The following is a 16,471-nucleotide window of genomic DNA, read 5'->3' as shown; positions in this document are numbered from 1 at the left end:
GCATCTCTGGGGCTCCCCTCTCTCCTCTTGAGAACAAGAGCTCTGCAGTGAGACAGGCCTCTGTAAAATCCCACCATCATGGGGCTTTGGGCAAAGCACTTGACCCCTCTGAACGTATCTTTCTTGTGGAAAATGACGGTATTCATAATGCTGACAATAATAAACACATTTGGAGTGTTTTCTCTGTGCTGAACAGCTCTGATTTGCATATATTTGCTTCTCTTGGTCCTCCCAACAACCCTCCGGGTTAGGTACTTTTATTTTCCCAGTTGTCTGATGAGAAACCGGAGCACAGAGGTTGAGGCATGTCCTGACACATCGTGGTACCGTGGGGAGGGGTCAAGGTGATGGGAAAGTGCCTGGCAGGGCACGCACCTAGTAGGTGTTAGTGATATACATGTCCCAAACTCAACTCATGATGGTTCGACTGACAGTATTTCAACTTTATGATAAGTATCTATCTATCTATCTATCTATCTATCTATCTATCTATCTATCAATCATCTAATTTATCTATCTCACACACACACACACACTATAGAAATAGATGCCATATTTACAATGTCTAGGGTATTTTATTTTGGTCCCAATTTTCCAGGACTGTATATCTATATTTCGTATTTTGGCTCTTGTCCTATTCCTTGATGACTTCCATTGCTTTGCTAAACGCTTTCTCTTTGGAAATGTGCTGTTCTTTGTTTCTCCCTCACAGTAAGTGGAGCACAGTGTTTCTGGAGCAAGGAGCGATTTCTGTCCCCAAGGGGCATTTGGAAATGCCTGCATGCAGTTTTGATTGTCACGGTTCAGCTTTGGGGGGCGTGCACTGGCATCCGGTGGGTAGAGGCTGGGGATGGTGCTGCAATGCCCAGGACCGCCCCTTTCCCCCAGTGAAGAATTGCCTGCTTTGCTGAGGGTCGCTTGTGCTGGTATTGAGAGACCCTGGTCTAGCTCCCGGACTTGGGGATTTTCTCCTCGTGTTGATAGCCAGGTGTCACCTAGGGATCTGCATTTCTGAAAAGCACGTGAGCAAATTCATCCGTGGTGGTGAAATAGCGCAAGCCCTCTGCGTGGGCTCCCCTCTGGCTCACACTGGCCATGTGCGTAAGCCCGGGCTCCTTGTCTGAGAAGGGAGGGGTGGAAGGAAGGACCATAATAGATTCCTTGCATGGAGCTCCTGTGAAGATTAGAAGGGTGTGGCCCATGTGTTGTATAACTGGGTGGCTGGTGCACAGCAGTTGAGGAATAGAGATAAGCTGTTCGTATAAGCAGTAAATAAAATGGGCCATACATTAGCAGTAATAATAGCTAACATTTCTGTAGTGCCTACCTTATGCCAGGCATTGCTCTGAACGCGTCTCTATGTTAACTCTACATCCTCATCAGAGCCCTATGAGGCAGACATCTTTATTGTCCCCATTTTACAGATGCAGAACCTGAGCCCAGGGTACTCAAGCTCCTCACTTAAGATCATGCTATGGATTCGTGTTGGATTCGTGTTGAAACCCTAACGTGCAATATGACTGCACTTGGACATATGGCCTCTAAGGAATCAAGACTAAATGAAATCAGAAGGGTGGACCTTCATCTGATAGAATTAGTGTCATTATAAAAAGAGACATCAAAGAGCACTTTCTCTCTCTCTCAACGGTGTGAGGACACAGCAAGAAGGCAGCTGTTGGCTAGCCAGGAAGAATGGTCTCACCAAGAATGCATCAGCCAGAACCTTGATCTTGGACTTCCAACCTCCAGAACTATAAGAAAACAAATGACTGTTGTTTAAGCCACCTAGTCTATGGTATTTTGGTTACCGCAGCCCAAGCTGACTAATACAGAGCATCTTCTAGTAAGTGGGAGAATCAGGACTTAAACCTCACAAACTCAAGTCGAGAGTTTAGACTCTTAACTTTTTACTTTCTATACTTTATACTATCTCTTCTGCTGTATAAGTGATGTTATAATTTTATGAACTATTTATAGGTAATACAATAGAACATGGAATATAAAATATTTCTTGTATATTCATTCTTGAAATGAGAAAATTATAACTAGGCAAGGAATATATATGGTACAATCTAAAGTGAGGATTAGGCTGGGCGCTGTGGCTCATGCCTGTAATCCCAGCACTTTGGGAGGCTGAGGTGGGTGGATCACTTGAGGTCAGGAGTTCGAGACAATCCTGGCCAACATGGCGCAACTCTGTCTCTGCTAAAAATACAAAAATTAGCCAGATGTGGAGGCATAATGCCTGTAATCCCAGCTATTCGGGAGACTGAGGCAGGAGAATCGCTTGAACCCGGGAGGCGGAGGTTGCAGTGAGCTGAGATCGCACCACTGCATTCCAGCCTGAGCGACAGAACAAGACTCTGTCTCAATAAATAAATAAATAAAATAAAGTGAGGATTGAATAATTGAAGAGTCATTGATAATCACTGTAAGGATATAGCACCAGGGCTTGGCAGTACTCAGGTAAGTAAATGTTAGTTATTGCTAATGTTATTCATTTAGCTTATTATTGTTATAATTGAGTTAGCTCTGTGTTCTGATCCATGAGTGAATTGGCCTCACGGAGGCTGCCCTCAAATCCCTCCTCTTCTACGCAGTGATAGATGTTCCATGTCGCCTCCTTGTAGTTACAGATTAACAGTAGGCCCTCCTCCTGGAAACAGGCCAAACGCCAAACCCCATGAAAGCTGGCCTGGAGAAAGCACTTCTGAAATGTCATCGCCAGCAGGCAGCTAGATGACTGTTAAATGGAAGGGGAGGTGGTTTTGAAGGGTGGAATGGTGACAGAATTAGTCACCAAGTAAACAAGCAACACCTTCGATCAATGCAATGGAATGTAGGTAACCCAGGGGCCCTCCTCATCGCTCAGCTGAGGGTGATGCCGACATGGCGAGGCTGGCACACCCAGCAGAACCAGCCCTCTGCCCCCAAGGTCAGTAAAGACCTTGAAGGAGGAAAGAACAGACCCGCTTTGCCTGCCCCACAGTCCTGCAGCTCCTTGTGTGTGCCCGCACGGTGCTAGGAACACGGTAGCTATTATCAGGAGTGCCATGTACAGTGCTACAGGTTGCCTCCTGCACAAGGGGACACAGGCGACTGAAATCCAGTCCTCACTGTACTGCTCAAGCCCTGATTCCTGGTATGGGACTTTGTGGGTCCGGGGGCAGCGGTGCCTTTATCGAAATTACCTTGGGTGTTTAGGGCTGCTTGGTGATTGATGTTTTGCTCTTGGAGTACTTAATTACGTTTGCACAAATGGGTGGTAATCCCAAAAATCTTAGAGCTCACTCTCATAGTCTTATTATTGCACCAAACAATTTTTTTTTTTTTTTTTTTTTTTTTTTTTTTTTTTGAGACGGAGTCTCGCTCTGTCCCCCTGGCTGGAGTGCAGTGGCGCCATCTCGGCTCACTGCAAGCTCCGCCTCCCGGGATCATGCCATTCTCCTGCCTCAGCCTCCTGAGTAGCTGGGACTACAGGCGCCCGCCACTGCGCCCGGCTAATTTTTTGTGTTTTTAGTAGAGACGGGGTTTCACCGTGTTAGCCAGGATGGTCTCAATCTCCTGACCTTGTGATCCGCCTGCCTCGGCCTCCCAAAGTGCTGGGATTACAGGCATGAGCCACTGCGCCCGGCCACCAAACATTTTTAAATGCATGATAATCGCAGGTAATGTTAATTGGAGGCTTACTATGTGCCAGGCAGCACCAGGGTGAGCATAGCAGGGCACAAAATGCAGGAGGGCAACCATCTCCAGTGCAGAATCGACAGCAGAGAGTGAGCGCCTCCCTGCATTTTATCTCCCAGGTGCTCACTGGCAGAATAAATCCCATTATTCCCTGATTGCACAGACAAAGAAACCAAGGCTGAGCAATGCATCCCCTCCTCTCACGAATGGCACCTCCACGAGAGTAGGCACCTTGCTAGTCCTACCTGCCCAAGAATAGCAGTCAGAAAGCTACAGAGAGGCACACCTGGGGTTTGAACCTGGGTCTATGTGACTCAGGCACTTAAATCCTGAACTGCTTCATGGCAGGGCACTTGGCTTGAAGAGAAGCTGCAGACACAGAGACAATCAACTCACATCTAATACTCGAGCAGGACAGATGGGCCTGCATGGTGCAAAGGTCCCCCCGCCCCCAACCCGAAGCCTTTTTCAGTTCCTCTCCCTCCACGTCTCTGGTCATGGTAAAGCAGGCAGAACCCATGGGCTTTAACGGGCCCGTTGCTTTTCCCAAAGTCCATGCCTTTTTCCTAAAATCAAAACCCTTCTACGTTCCAGAACTCTTTGGAAAAAAAGAATCTTCTATGATTTGGGACATTGGTTTGTTCCCCCACCCTGGCTTAAATGAAAAGCTACTTTAGCATGCCCCGCCCAGTCTGTCGTCTTTATTCAGGAGGAAGCGCCCTCTGCAGACCCTGAGTATATACGCCCAGGACCTGAAGCCGCTGCGATCGGCTCAGGATCCCCACAAGGCTGAGGTGGATCAGACCCTGGATTTGGGGGGAGCAATGTAAGGGACGCCGAAAAGCTCAGTCATGGAGATGAATAGTATTTTAACATGAAATTTATGAAAATCAAAATTAACGCTGTTCCTGATCTTATCTTTCCCTAACATGTTGGTAGTTTGTTCATCATGGGTGTCTTGCCACTAATTCTGACTTCTAAAAATGTTGTGTGGGCCGGGCACGGTGGCTCACGCCTGTAATCCCAGCACTTTGGGAGGCCGAGGCGGGTGGATCACGAGGTCAGGAGATCGAGACCATTCTGGCCAACATGGTGAAACCCCGTCTCTACTGAAAATACAAAAAAAATTAGCCGGGCGTGGTGGCGGGCGCCTGTAGTCCCAGCTTCTAGGGAGGCTGAGGCAGGAGAATGGCGTGAACCCAGGAGGCGGCGGAGCTTGCAGTGAGCGGAGATCGCGCTGCTGCACTCCAGCCTGGGCGACAGAGCGAGACTCCGTCTCAAAAAAAACAAAACAAAACTAAACAAAAAAACACAAAAAACATTGTGTTAACATACCATTTATCTCCATGACAGAGTTTTTGGGCATCCCTTAAATTTCCTGCCCAAGGTGACAGTCTCACTGGCTGCACCCTCATCCCAGGCCCGACTGGACTCCAGTTCCACAGCGTCCTTTTCATGAGACCTTGGAACCAGGTCCAGGTCCCTCTTCACCCAGCCTCATGTTCCTAGTTGTAAAATGGAGATGATGGTAATAGCAAAAACAAGAACCACAGCTAAGAGTTACTAACTGCATAGGTATTTACGTGCAGTAGTCCTCTCAGCCCTTTGATCTCAGTACTGTTATTAGGTTCGTTTTACAGATGAGGAAGCTGAGGCCCAGAGGGCTGAGGGAACCTGCTCCAGGGCACCCAGCCAGCCCGGGGTGGAGCTGGGGCTGGCATCTGGCCGTGTGGCTCCAGAGCACCCGCATTCTAATCGCAATGACTCTTCCAGGCAAGAAACTGGTTCAGGGGGACATGTAAACATCAGAGGTCCTGCAGCCGGGATTTGAATCAGCAGCTGTCTCACAGGGTGGTCTTGAGCGTGAAATAAGATTCACAAAAGGCAGTCCACAAGTCCTTTTTCCTATCTCCCTACTTATTTAGGCAATACCTAAGGTGAAGGCTCAGATTCCACTCAGCTGTGGGGGATTCTTGCCCTGATGGATCCCCAAACCACACAGCCTATCCCTCCATCCACTGACTTCTCCCCAAGTCCTGTGCTTGAAAAGACCCTCAATGGTTCCGCCAAATAGGAGCATTTATGTGGCTATGTGCCTGACACTGACCACATTGTCATTTGCTCCTTGTAAAGCTAAGAACTTTGAGATGAGTGCCATCTTTGGGTTCATTACACAGATAGCGAAACTGAGGCTTACACACATCCAAGGCCACACAGTGAACAGAAGGCAGAGCTGGGATCAAACTTGACCCTCTCTGACCCCTGGCCTCTATATGACACCGTCTACCACTAACAGCAAACTCTCCAGCCATGCCTAAAGGATCTGAAAGCAGTTACCTGCTGAGCCCCTGTGGGAGTATCTTCAGTCCCCTGGTGTCCCCTGGAGCTGCTCCTGCACAGGGTCCTGGGTCTCCAGTGCGTGCTGTCCAGTGCCGAGCTGTTGGTGGAGCCCGGCTCCTTGCACTTTGCTTCCTTGTGCAGAGCCTGCTGGCTGAATACACAGAGCAGGGCAAACACAAGCCTGGGTGGAGTCCTCCCTTCTCCGCCGACCGTCCTGCAGAAACAGGTTCTCTTCCTGATGTGGGGCTGCCCTCCCAACTCCAATAAAAACTGAGCACCTGACTCCTCTGGCATTAATGCCTCCCTGGCACCCCAAGTATTCTACCCAGTGCCCCTCACCCACTGAGGCTGCCGGGTTGACCTGGGTAGGCAGTTTCCTTCCCCAGTAACCGTAGGTCATGGTCAGAGCAGGGAAAACACGTTCTGTGAGATTTTGCAGTTCTGTCTGCCTTTTACCTTCATTTACTTCAGAACACCACCTCCACCACCACCTAACCACCTAATTGGAAGGAAATAGCTTCTCATCCACTCGACTACCCCTAGTCGTGTAAACCTTACTCCCAAAGGGGTTTGGACACCAGAAATCAGGTAACCTCAGGTTGGTTTACTGCTCTGGAGACATACCATGGTGTTGGAAAGGGCATGCTTTTTCTTTGCAGGCCAGAAATTCGACAGACTATGCAATTTATTTAATTCAAGTTTAGAGTGTCTTACAAGGACGTATACAATAGATTATGAGAGCATGAAATAGCATGTAACAAAAGAAAATAGAAGAACAAAATTTGGAACATCAAATGAGAACAGGATTGAAAATAAATGCGCATGTTGATTTACAGACTTGCTATGAAGGGTTTGCAGATATGACTTTGAGCTTCCTAACAGCCAATGCAAGAAAGGAAATATGGTAAGTTACACTACTTGGTGCTCTGGAAAAGACATTCAAGAGAATTGCAAAGCAATAATTATTGTGGTTCTATTCAACAATATACTCAGCTTAACCCCTATCACGAATACTTGTCGAGCATCAGGCTATATGTAAGCCTGAGTTTAGAGAGATGAGTAAAAGATGGTGGGTCTCTAACCTTCTTGCGCTCCATGTCATTGAACATACAATCCTGTAAATATAAACATAGAATTACAGGGTGTGATCCTTATTATAAAAGAAAAGCCAAGGCAGCTAAGAGAGAGAAATAAAGCTGGGAAAGGCCTCTTTCAGAAATCACCATTTAAGAAAAAAAAAAAAATACTATTTAAATAAATGCTGAATACACAACCGGGCACACCATAATTAGGGCTGTAAACTCAATTCCAGCTCAGCACTGTACATGTCAATCTGGAATATAGTAAACCCAATTATTAATCAGCTGCCATGCACACACTAAGTACTGACTCAAGCCTGGAGGCTTAGGAGCTTGGGCTCTGGCCTTGGGTTGAGACAAACAAGAGCTCAGATCTTGATTCTTACTGATCTGCTGTGGGATTACGAGCAAGCTACTGTGCTTGCATAAGTCTCTGTCAGCCCCCTCGGCTGTGTGCTCCTTTGTGATTATTTTGCATCTATTCTTGTATCTCCAACTCCTAGCACCCTGCAAAACGAGGAAGGGAATCCCTCTGTGATAGAGTAGGTACTCTGCAACTCCTGGCTGATTGGACTTGCTCTTTTTTGTTTGTTTGTTTGAGATGGAGTCTTGCTCTGTCACCCAGACTGGAGTGCAGTGGTGCTATCTCAGCTCACTGCAACCTCTGCCTCCTGGGTTCAAGCAATTCTCTTGCCTCAGCCTCCCAAGTAGCTGGGACTACAGGCGTGCACCACCTTGCCTGGTTAATTTTTGCATTTTTGGTAGAGGTGGGGTTTCTCCATGTTGACCAGGCTGGTCTGGAACTCCTGACCTCAAGTGATCCGCCCGCCTCAGTCTCCCAAAGTGCTGGGATTATAGGTGTGAGCTTATAATCTTAGAATTTAATGTTCTTAATAACATTTTCTTTTCTCTAGCTTACTTTATTGTAAGAATACAGTATGCAAATGTAACACATATAACATAGAAAACATGTGTTAATACATATAATGTAGAAAACGTGTTTATGTTATTTGTAAGGATTCTGGTCAACAGTAGTCTATGAGTAGTTAAGTTTCTGCAAAGTCAAAAGTTATACTTGTATTTTCAACTGCACAGGATCGACGCCCCTAATCCCCGTGATGTTCAAGGGTCAGCTGTGTTAAGATTTTCAAGATGGCAACCACAGAGCAATAAACCAAGCTGAGGATCCTGGGTGGAGGTAGCAACAGGTCTTCAAAAGTGCAGACTTCTTGGTGGAAGAATTTACTTCCCGGTGTCGACAAAGGAGGGAGTTCACTAAGGGTAAAGTTTCTCCTTGCTACACAGACTTCAGGTGGTGCTCACCATCACACCCCCGACTTGGTTTGCCTCTTAATCTTCTCTCTTTACGATCTCCACCCCTCTTCAAATATTGACAAGCACACGTGGCTGTCATCTCCTGTTATCAAACTGCTTTTCTGAAAATCAGGATGGAGCTGGTTGTTGAATCGAAAAGAGTCATTGGAAAACTGAAATCGGAAAACTCCCCAGGACCCTTTCCAGACCTGCCCCTGCCTCCCTGCATATATTCTGTCCTCCACACAGGCTTCTCACTCATGCTAAGCCGTGTTCACTGGGTTTTTGATCACTGAACCAGAGGAAGGCATGACCCAGACGTTATAGTGTGGTCATGTACCCGTGACATGTCAGTGGCAGCTGGTCTCCTGCCAGTTGGGATGCCCACCCTGCTCCAGCTGAGACAGGAAATCTGACACGCACCTTTGTCTTTTTGTATGCCACTCATCACTTGGCATTTTTCAGATCTCTTTCTTGTGCTTTATCTGATATGCTCCTCACCATAATCCTGTGACATAAGAAGTATCTATTTGCGTGAGGAGGAAACAGGTTCAGTGAAGACCAATGTCTTATGCTAAACTAAGCCATGGGGGCAGATCTCTCAAGGCTGAACTCAGGGTCAGTTTTGGTTAGGAACCCAGGGTCTGGTATCACTCAGCCTGAGAAGGAATTTTGGTTTCACAGTTGATTCACTGTGTAACCTTGGGGAGGTGTTTGCCCTTTCTGTGCTTTGGTTTTATGATCTAAAAATGGTTCTATTGGCAGCACCAAAGTTATAGAGTTGGTGTAGGAATTAAATGAGATAATTCACAGAAAATGTTTAGCACAGTGCCTGACACACAGTGTGCTTAATAAAATGACACAGTCACCAAGGATAGGGTTGCGATTTAAACATATAGCATCTGACCTCAGGACCTGCACTCTTAACAACTAAATTAACACATGCATATGTAATATATATGCACACACATGCATAAACATATCAATATAATTAAAGGAAAATAAAAAATCGTAACAAAACTCACAAATAATCTAGAAACCGCATGCAAACTGCATTGAATGCACATTACTTGACTATGCTTCTCTGTTTGAAATCTCTGATTCTTTAGGTCATATTTTAAAACTTACGCAACACTTTGAGAACTACATTGGATGCTTTCTTATGGAGAATGCATCCCGTGTAGTGCATGGACAGAGTCTAATCCTCCTAATCTTGTTGAAGTATGAGAATATCATGCAATACACAGAACACAGTTTTGTATTCACCTCTATCCCTGCCCCTGGATATGGAGTGGGGATTTACTGCTGTCATCAGCAAAGACCACACCTGCCATTTCTCCTAATTCAAACCATGTTCTCCATCATGATATGCTGTTTACTGACCTCTGTGAGGGGACCAGTGATGAGCAGAGTGGTTAAGGGCAGGGCCTTGGAATTACACCCCAGTTTGAACTCTGGCTCATATTTCTGTGTTGTGCAAAATCAAGCATGTGCAAAATCAAGTTGTGCAAAATCTCCTTACTCTAAAATAGAAACAATTACATCTCTCCTGAGGATTGTTTTGAAGATAAAATGGAATGAGGAATGAAAACACCAAGCCCAGATGCTGACAAACACTAAGGGCTCAACCAGAAATACCTGTTATTACTGTAATTGGCTATCGTTGAGTCTACAGAGATGTGTACGACCATGATGCAGCCATATACTCAGAGAGATTAACTTTTGTCACCACTGTAGGGCACTCCTCTTTTTTTTTGAGATGGAGTCTCGCTCTGTCACCAGGCTGGAGTGCAGTGGCGTGATCTTGGCTCACTGTAACCTCTACCTCCCGGGTTCAAGCAATTCTCCTGCCTCAGCCTCCCGAGCAGCTGGGATTACAGGCATATACCACCACGCCCAGCTGATTTTTGTATTTTTAGTAGAGACGGGGTTGCATCATATTGGCCAAGATGGTCTTGATCTCTTGACCTCGGGGCACCCTTCTTTGATTGCAAAAATTGTGTCTTATTTATATTTGTAGCCTAAGTGCCTACCTGAATGCCAGCACAACGTCAATGTTGCCTCAAAGGCTCATGGCATGTTGAATACAATATGGTATCTGCCATATCAGTCTAGGTTTAGATCTCAGTTCTGCTTCAGCTATGCCACATGTGAATGTGGGCAAATTCCTTAAACTCCCTGGAACCGTTTTCTCACTGCCAAATAGGGATGGGACATTTAATGTATGGGAAATGTCTAGCACACAGCCTGGTACCTAACTTGTGATGTACAGCAGCAGAAGGTAGCTGCTGTTTTTCATCATTATTAGTATTATTGAAGTATAAAAAAAGTAATATAGAAAGGAAGAAGCCAAGGGTGGTGGTGGAGGCAGAGCAAGGTCTCCCCACCTCTGCACTACTGCCGTGTGGGGCTGGATTTTCAGTGCTGTAGGGGCTGTCCTGTGCATCGTAGGGTGTTTGGAGCATCCCTGGTCTCTACCCATAGGTCCCAGGAGCATGTCTCCAGTTGCCATAAGAAAAGATGTCTGTGGACATTGCCAAATGACTCCTAGGGGGCAAAACCTCCCCTGTTGAGAACCACTGGGGTAGAAGGATGGGTGAAAGTTTGGTAGCCACTTTGTAGGGAGTGTACTGCCTCTGGAAAGCTGAAAATTGGCAAGGAAAAGAGACGTGGATTGTGGATGACAGAAATTCCAGAGAGAGAGAAAAGAGGCAGGGAAATACATCATAAACTCTGGGATCAGCAGGTGCCCAGTGGCTGGACTATAGGATATTATTGCAATACTTAGCATTATTTTTATTGATAATAAGGCTATGAATGTGGCCAGGGAAAGAGCTTGGTTATCATGCTAGGGGTCTGGGCTTTATCCTGAAGGGTCACTAAATATACTGACACTGTGAGGAATTTGGTGTAGTGTTGCTTGATAAAATAATGAAATTATGACACAGCTATAGCGTGGATGAACCCTAAAGACACTATGCTAAGTGAAAGGAGTCAGACAGAAAAAGAAAAATATTGTATAATTCCACTTAAATGAGAAGAGTTAAGTTCATAGAGAAAGAAAATAGAATTGGTTGTCAGGGGCTGACAGAAGGGGAATGGGAACTTATTGTTTAATGGGTACAGAGTTTAGTTTGGGAAGATGAAAAAGTTCTGGAAATGGATAATAGTGATAGTTGCACAGTATTTAGAATGTGCCTAATATCACTAAAATGTATATTCAAAATGGTTCAAAAGATAAATTTTATGTTCCTTATATTCTATCACAATAAAAAATACAAGAAGTCCAGTTACATTTGAATTTCAGATACAACAATAATTTTTTTACTCTAAGTATGTCTTAAATACTGCATAAACATAGCATAAGTATGTTTCCTGTACAATATTGGACATACTTATACAAAAACAATTATTCATTATTGTTGAAATTCAAATACTCTTGAAATTCAAATTTAACTGGATGTGCTGTATTTGTGTTTGCTAAATCTGGCATCCCTAAGTTGGGGACATTGCTGAGGATGGGATAGAGGGAAGGGCATGGTGGCAGGCAAGCCAGAGAGGATGCATTTAGCCACAAGTAGCAGGAAACATGACGGACAGCAGCTTAGACCAAAAGAGCGTTTCCGGTTTCATTAACAGGAAATCCACAGGAAGGTGCTTCCGGGGCTGGTGCAGCTGCTCAACAGTGTCTTTGCAACTCAGGTTCTTTCTGATTTTCTCCTCTGCCAGACTCAGGTATTCATCTCATCAAATGAAGAAGACCACCTCAGCTCTAGACACCAGTCTCCCCCTAACTTCAGCTGTATGGAGCAGGGATAGACACAAAACACCTTTCCTTCCCAGATGTTGTTGGAAAAAAAAAAAAAAAGGAAAGGAAAGAAAAAATAGAATTTTTTTTTTTTCCTTTTGGGAGAAAAAGCTTTTGAGAAGGCCTCAGACAGAGTAATCGACTTCTCTTCATGCCTCACTTGTCAGAACTGGATCTCACCACTCCCATCTGCAAACCAGTCCCTGCAAAGGGTAGTAGGATTGCTGTAATAGACTTAGGTCAGGAGTCAACAAACGTTTTCTGGAAAGATCCAGATAGCAAATATTTTAGGCTTTGTGGGCCACATGGTCTCTGTTTCACACTACAATTCTGTCATTGTAGGTGAAAGCAGTCAAAGGAAAAGTTTAAATGGATGCAGCTGTGTTTCAATAAAACTTTATTTAAAAAAATACAGGTGGTGACATAACAACTAAACTCTAAGAGTCTGGACAGAAGCCAGAGGGAGAAAGCTGTGGAAAGAACATTGAACTTGGAGTCAGCCCCACTCACCTGGATTTGAACTCTTGGCTTTGCCTTGTGTCCTTAAGTAACCTACTTCTCACTGAGCCTCAAATTCTTCAGCTGCAAAATGGGGATAATAATATTTACCTACTAAGGTTCTTGTCAGGGAAGTAGGCAATGGAAGTGAGTGTAAGGAGGGAAGAGTAGAAGGAGTGCAACAATAATCTGAGTTTTCTGAGCTCAAGAATAACAATACAGGCAGAGCACGGTGGCTCACACCTGTAATCCCAGCAGAGGCGGGCAGATTACCTGAGGTCAAGAGTTCGAGACCAGCCTGGCCAATATGGTGAAACCCTGTCTCTACTAAAAATATACAAATTAGCCAGGTGTAGTGGCACACGCCTGTAATCCCAGCTACTCAGAAGGCTGAGGCAAGAGAATTGCTTGAGCCCGGGAGGCAGAGGTTGCAGTGAGCCGAGATCATGCCACTGCACTCCAGCCTGGCCAGCAGAGTGAGCCTCTGTCTCAAGGAAAAAAAAAAAAAAAAACAAAAAAAGAATGACAATACAATTTCAAAATCTCTAACTATTAACAGTGCTTCCATCTGGGGAGAGACTGAGGGTGTATCAGGTGGGGAAGAGAGGGGAGGGGACCTGCTATTTCAATTTTATAAACTTTGGTGTTGTTTGAAGTTTTAAATATGTAAACATGATTTAATTTTTGTAATTAAAATACATTCTGTATATCACCTCCTACCCACTAAGGTTATCTACTAGCAAAAAACCAAAACACACAAACGACCACAACCAGAAAAGTGTTGGTGAGGATGTGGAGATACTGGAACCCTTGTGGACTACTGGGACATATAAAATGGTGCAGACTCTATGGAAAATAGTATAGAGGTTCCCCACAAAAATTAAAACTAGAATTACCATATGACCTAGCAATTTCATTTTGGGGCATGCACTCAAAAGAATTGAAAGAAGGAATATTCACAATAGCCTAAAGTTAGAAACAACCCAAGTGCTCGTCACAGATGGAGAGAGAAGCAAAATGTGGCCTCTCCATACAACAGAATATTATTTAGTCTTAAAAAGGAAGACCATTCTGATACATGCTACGACACGGATTAACCTTGGGAACATTATTCTAAGTGACATAAACCAATCAATCACAAAAAGACAAGTACTGTATAATTCCACTTATATGAGGTAACTGGAGTATTCAGACTCATAGAGACAGGAAGTAGAATGGTGGTTGCCAGGAGCTGGGGGGAGGGGAGAATGGGGAGTCGTCTAATCGGGATAGAGCTTCAGTTTTGCAAGAAAGAAAGAATTCTAGAGATGGATGGTGGTGATGGTTGTACAACAATGTGAATGTACCTAACACTACTGGACTGTACACTTAAATGGTTAAGATGGTAAATTTAATGTTATGTGTTTCTCAACACACACAGTTTTAAAAAATTCTATGTGGATATCATGGTTGAATAAAAAGTTTTTAAAGGCTTATATTCCTGTAGCGACTTAGACAGTCATCAAGGAGACTGGTAATAGTTGGTTGCTTACGGGGAGGAGAACTGGATGAACTGGGTGGGGATGGGAGGGAGAATTTTCCTGTGTACTCTTTCATCTAGTTTGAACTTTTTGCATGCAAATTTTGTATTTTTAGTTTTTTCTAATATGTAGTAATCTTTAAAATAGTTTAAACATTATTTAAAAAATAAAATAAACACGTTAAATTAAAAAAAAAAAAACACCCACACAAACAAGCAAGCAGGTAGTGGTCCAGGTTTTGTCCAAAAGCTATAGTTGCCAATCCCTGGAATAGAGAGAAACAGACCTACACATACACCGTCTATTTATTTTTGACCACGTTACAAAGGTAACCCAATGGAGAAAAGATTGTCTTTCAGCACAAGGTAGTGGAGCAGCTGGTCATCCATTTGTAAAAAAGAAAAAGAAAATAAAAAGAACTTTGACTAATAGCTTGCACCATATATAAAACTTAAGTAGAAATAGATAATAAATATTTTAGGTTTTGTGGGATATATGATCTTCATTTCAACTATTTAACACTGCCATTGTAGAGCAATAACATCCATAGACCGTGCATAAACAAATGGGTGTAGCTATGTTCCAATAAAACTTCATTTACAAAAACAGGTGGCAATTGTATCTGGCCTATGGGTCATCATTTGCTACCTCAGGCTTAGACCCATGGTTTTCAGCACTGGCTGTATGTTAATATCAATCAGGGAGCTTTAAGAAATCTAAATCCTCATCTTTGAAGGTGGGGCGGGAGGATAGGTAGTTTTAATAATTTAGGCAATCCTAAAGTGTAAGTCGGGGTTAAAGGTCACTAATTTAAACAAATATGATTTCTCTCCGGGGTGAACATATTGCCAAAGAAGCAAAAACAGGGTTTTATCTTTTAGCAGATAACTGGGAATGGGAAATAGCTGATGGCCACCAACAGTGTCTACTCCATGGGCAACTGAGTTACAGTGAATTTATTCCATAGGTGTTCCTGGAGCACCTGCTATTAGCCGGGCTCAGTAGGTAACTGGGCACAGTCCATGTCCTCAAAGAGAGGGATACAGTCAAGTCAACAGGCAACTACAATGACGTGTGACCCTGGTAGGAGGGGAGAAGAAAGTAAGAAAGAGGAATTGGGAAACAGAGGAAACAATAAAGACATAATTTGGAAGCAGAAATGATAAAGTGTGCTCAGGGGAGAGAGGAACAGTTTATGAGATTTCCACCATGGACAGCCAGGTAAACATGTAGCCAGACTTAATCTTTCTGTAAAACGGGGAACACCATAGAATCTACCACGTGTCATTGTTGTGAGGGTTAAATTAGTTAATATATGCAAAACACTTAGAACAGTCTTAACAGGTCTTTTTTTTTTTTTTTTTTTAAATTTTTTTGAGACGGAGTCTTGCTCTGTCGTCCAGGCTAGAGTGCAGTGGCACAATCTTGGCTCACCACAACCTCTACCTCCTGGGTTCAAGCGATTCTCCTGCCTCAGTCTCCCGAGTAGCTGAGATTACAGGCGCCCACCATTGCCCCAGGCTAATTTTTGTACTTTTAGTAGAGATGGGGTTTCACCATCTTGGCCAGGCTGGTCTCAAACTCCTGATCTTGTGATGCACCTGCCTCACCCTCCCAAAGTGCTGTTACCAGACTTTTTTTTTTTTATTAGAGGTGGCTCACTTTTATGCTTCTAACACTTTTTGAAGATAGAATCCCAGTCACTTTCGGTTCTGGGTTTGGAAAGAAAGGGACCCCAGGAGCTCCTGAATGACAGAGGAAGGAGATCTTGACCTCATGGGTCCTAGTCTAGATTTGGGGACACACCAAATGATTGGAGCTCAGACAGGGTGAGAGTCACCTAATCTAACATCTGATTTTGTGAGACCTGGCTCCAGCACTGGCTTCATGGTGAAGTTCACCCAACCCCACGCTGAGTCAGAATCCACAGAGAGATAACACCAATGCCAGGGGTGGGGGAGTTACAGGAGTCCCTGGTAAACTCTCTATTCATGGAGGGGGCTGAGGAAGGGAATATATTTTCTGCCATTTTTCTGCCTTGTTTCAAGATATCATTATGAAAAATGTAGGGTAAAATGAAATTGTATAGATATTACAATGTTGTCCATGGATTCTACGGCAGGAACTCTTTAGTCAGAAACTTGTTTTAAATCAGAAGCATCTGTAAATATTTCTTCAAATAGAATTGAAAATATAGTATTATGAAGTGCTAATAATTTTTCCCT

At 44.2% G+C, this 16,471-nt stretch overlaps 1 protein-coding gene across 13 annotated transcripts in view; it reads right to left on the bottom strand.

The window, feature by feature from the left end:
- The window catches only part of LOC105470646 (brain enriched myelin associated protein 1), a 126,889-nt gene extending 120,702 nt beyond the window's left edge, over positions 1-6,187 (bottom strand). For 6 of the 13 annotated variants that reach the window (XM_011722807.2, XM_011722814.2, XM_071079133.1 and 3 more), the window contains exon 1: positions 6,025-6,187. The gene's annotated coding sequence lies outside the window, so the exon portion shown is untranslated. The remainder of the gene's footprint in view (positions 1-6,024) is intronic. The other 7 variants (XM_011722815.2, XM_011722810.2, XM_011722817.2 and 4 more) reach the window with 4 other exon arrangements.
- Between the last annotated feature and the right edge of the window lie 10,284 nt (positions 6,188-16,471).

Source organism: Macaca nemestrina, chromosome 15 (genome assembly GCF_043159975.1).
Source record: "Macaca nemestrina isolate mMacNem1 chromosome 15, mMacNem.hap1, whole genome shotgun sequence".
In the NCBI taxonomy this organism is placed as follows: domain Eukaryota; kingdom Metazoa; phylum Chordata; class Mammalia; order Primates; family Cercopithecidae; genus Macaca; species Macaca nemestrina.
This window is presented reverse-complemented; position numbering and strand designations above follow the sequence as displayed.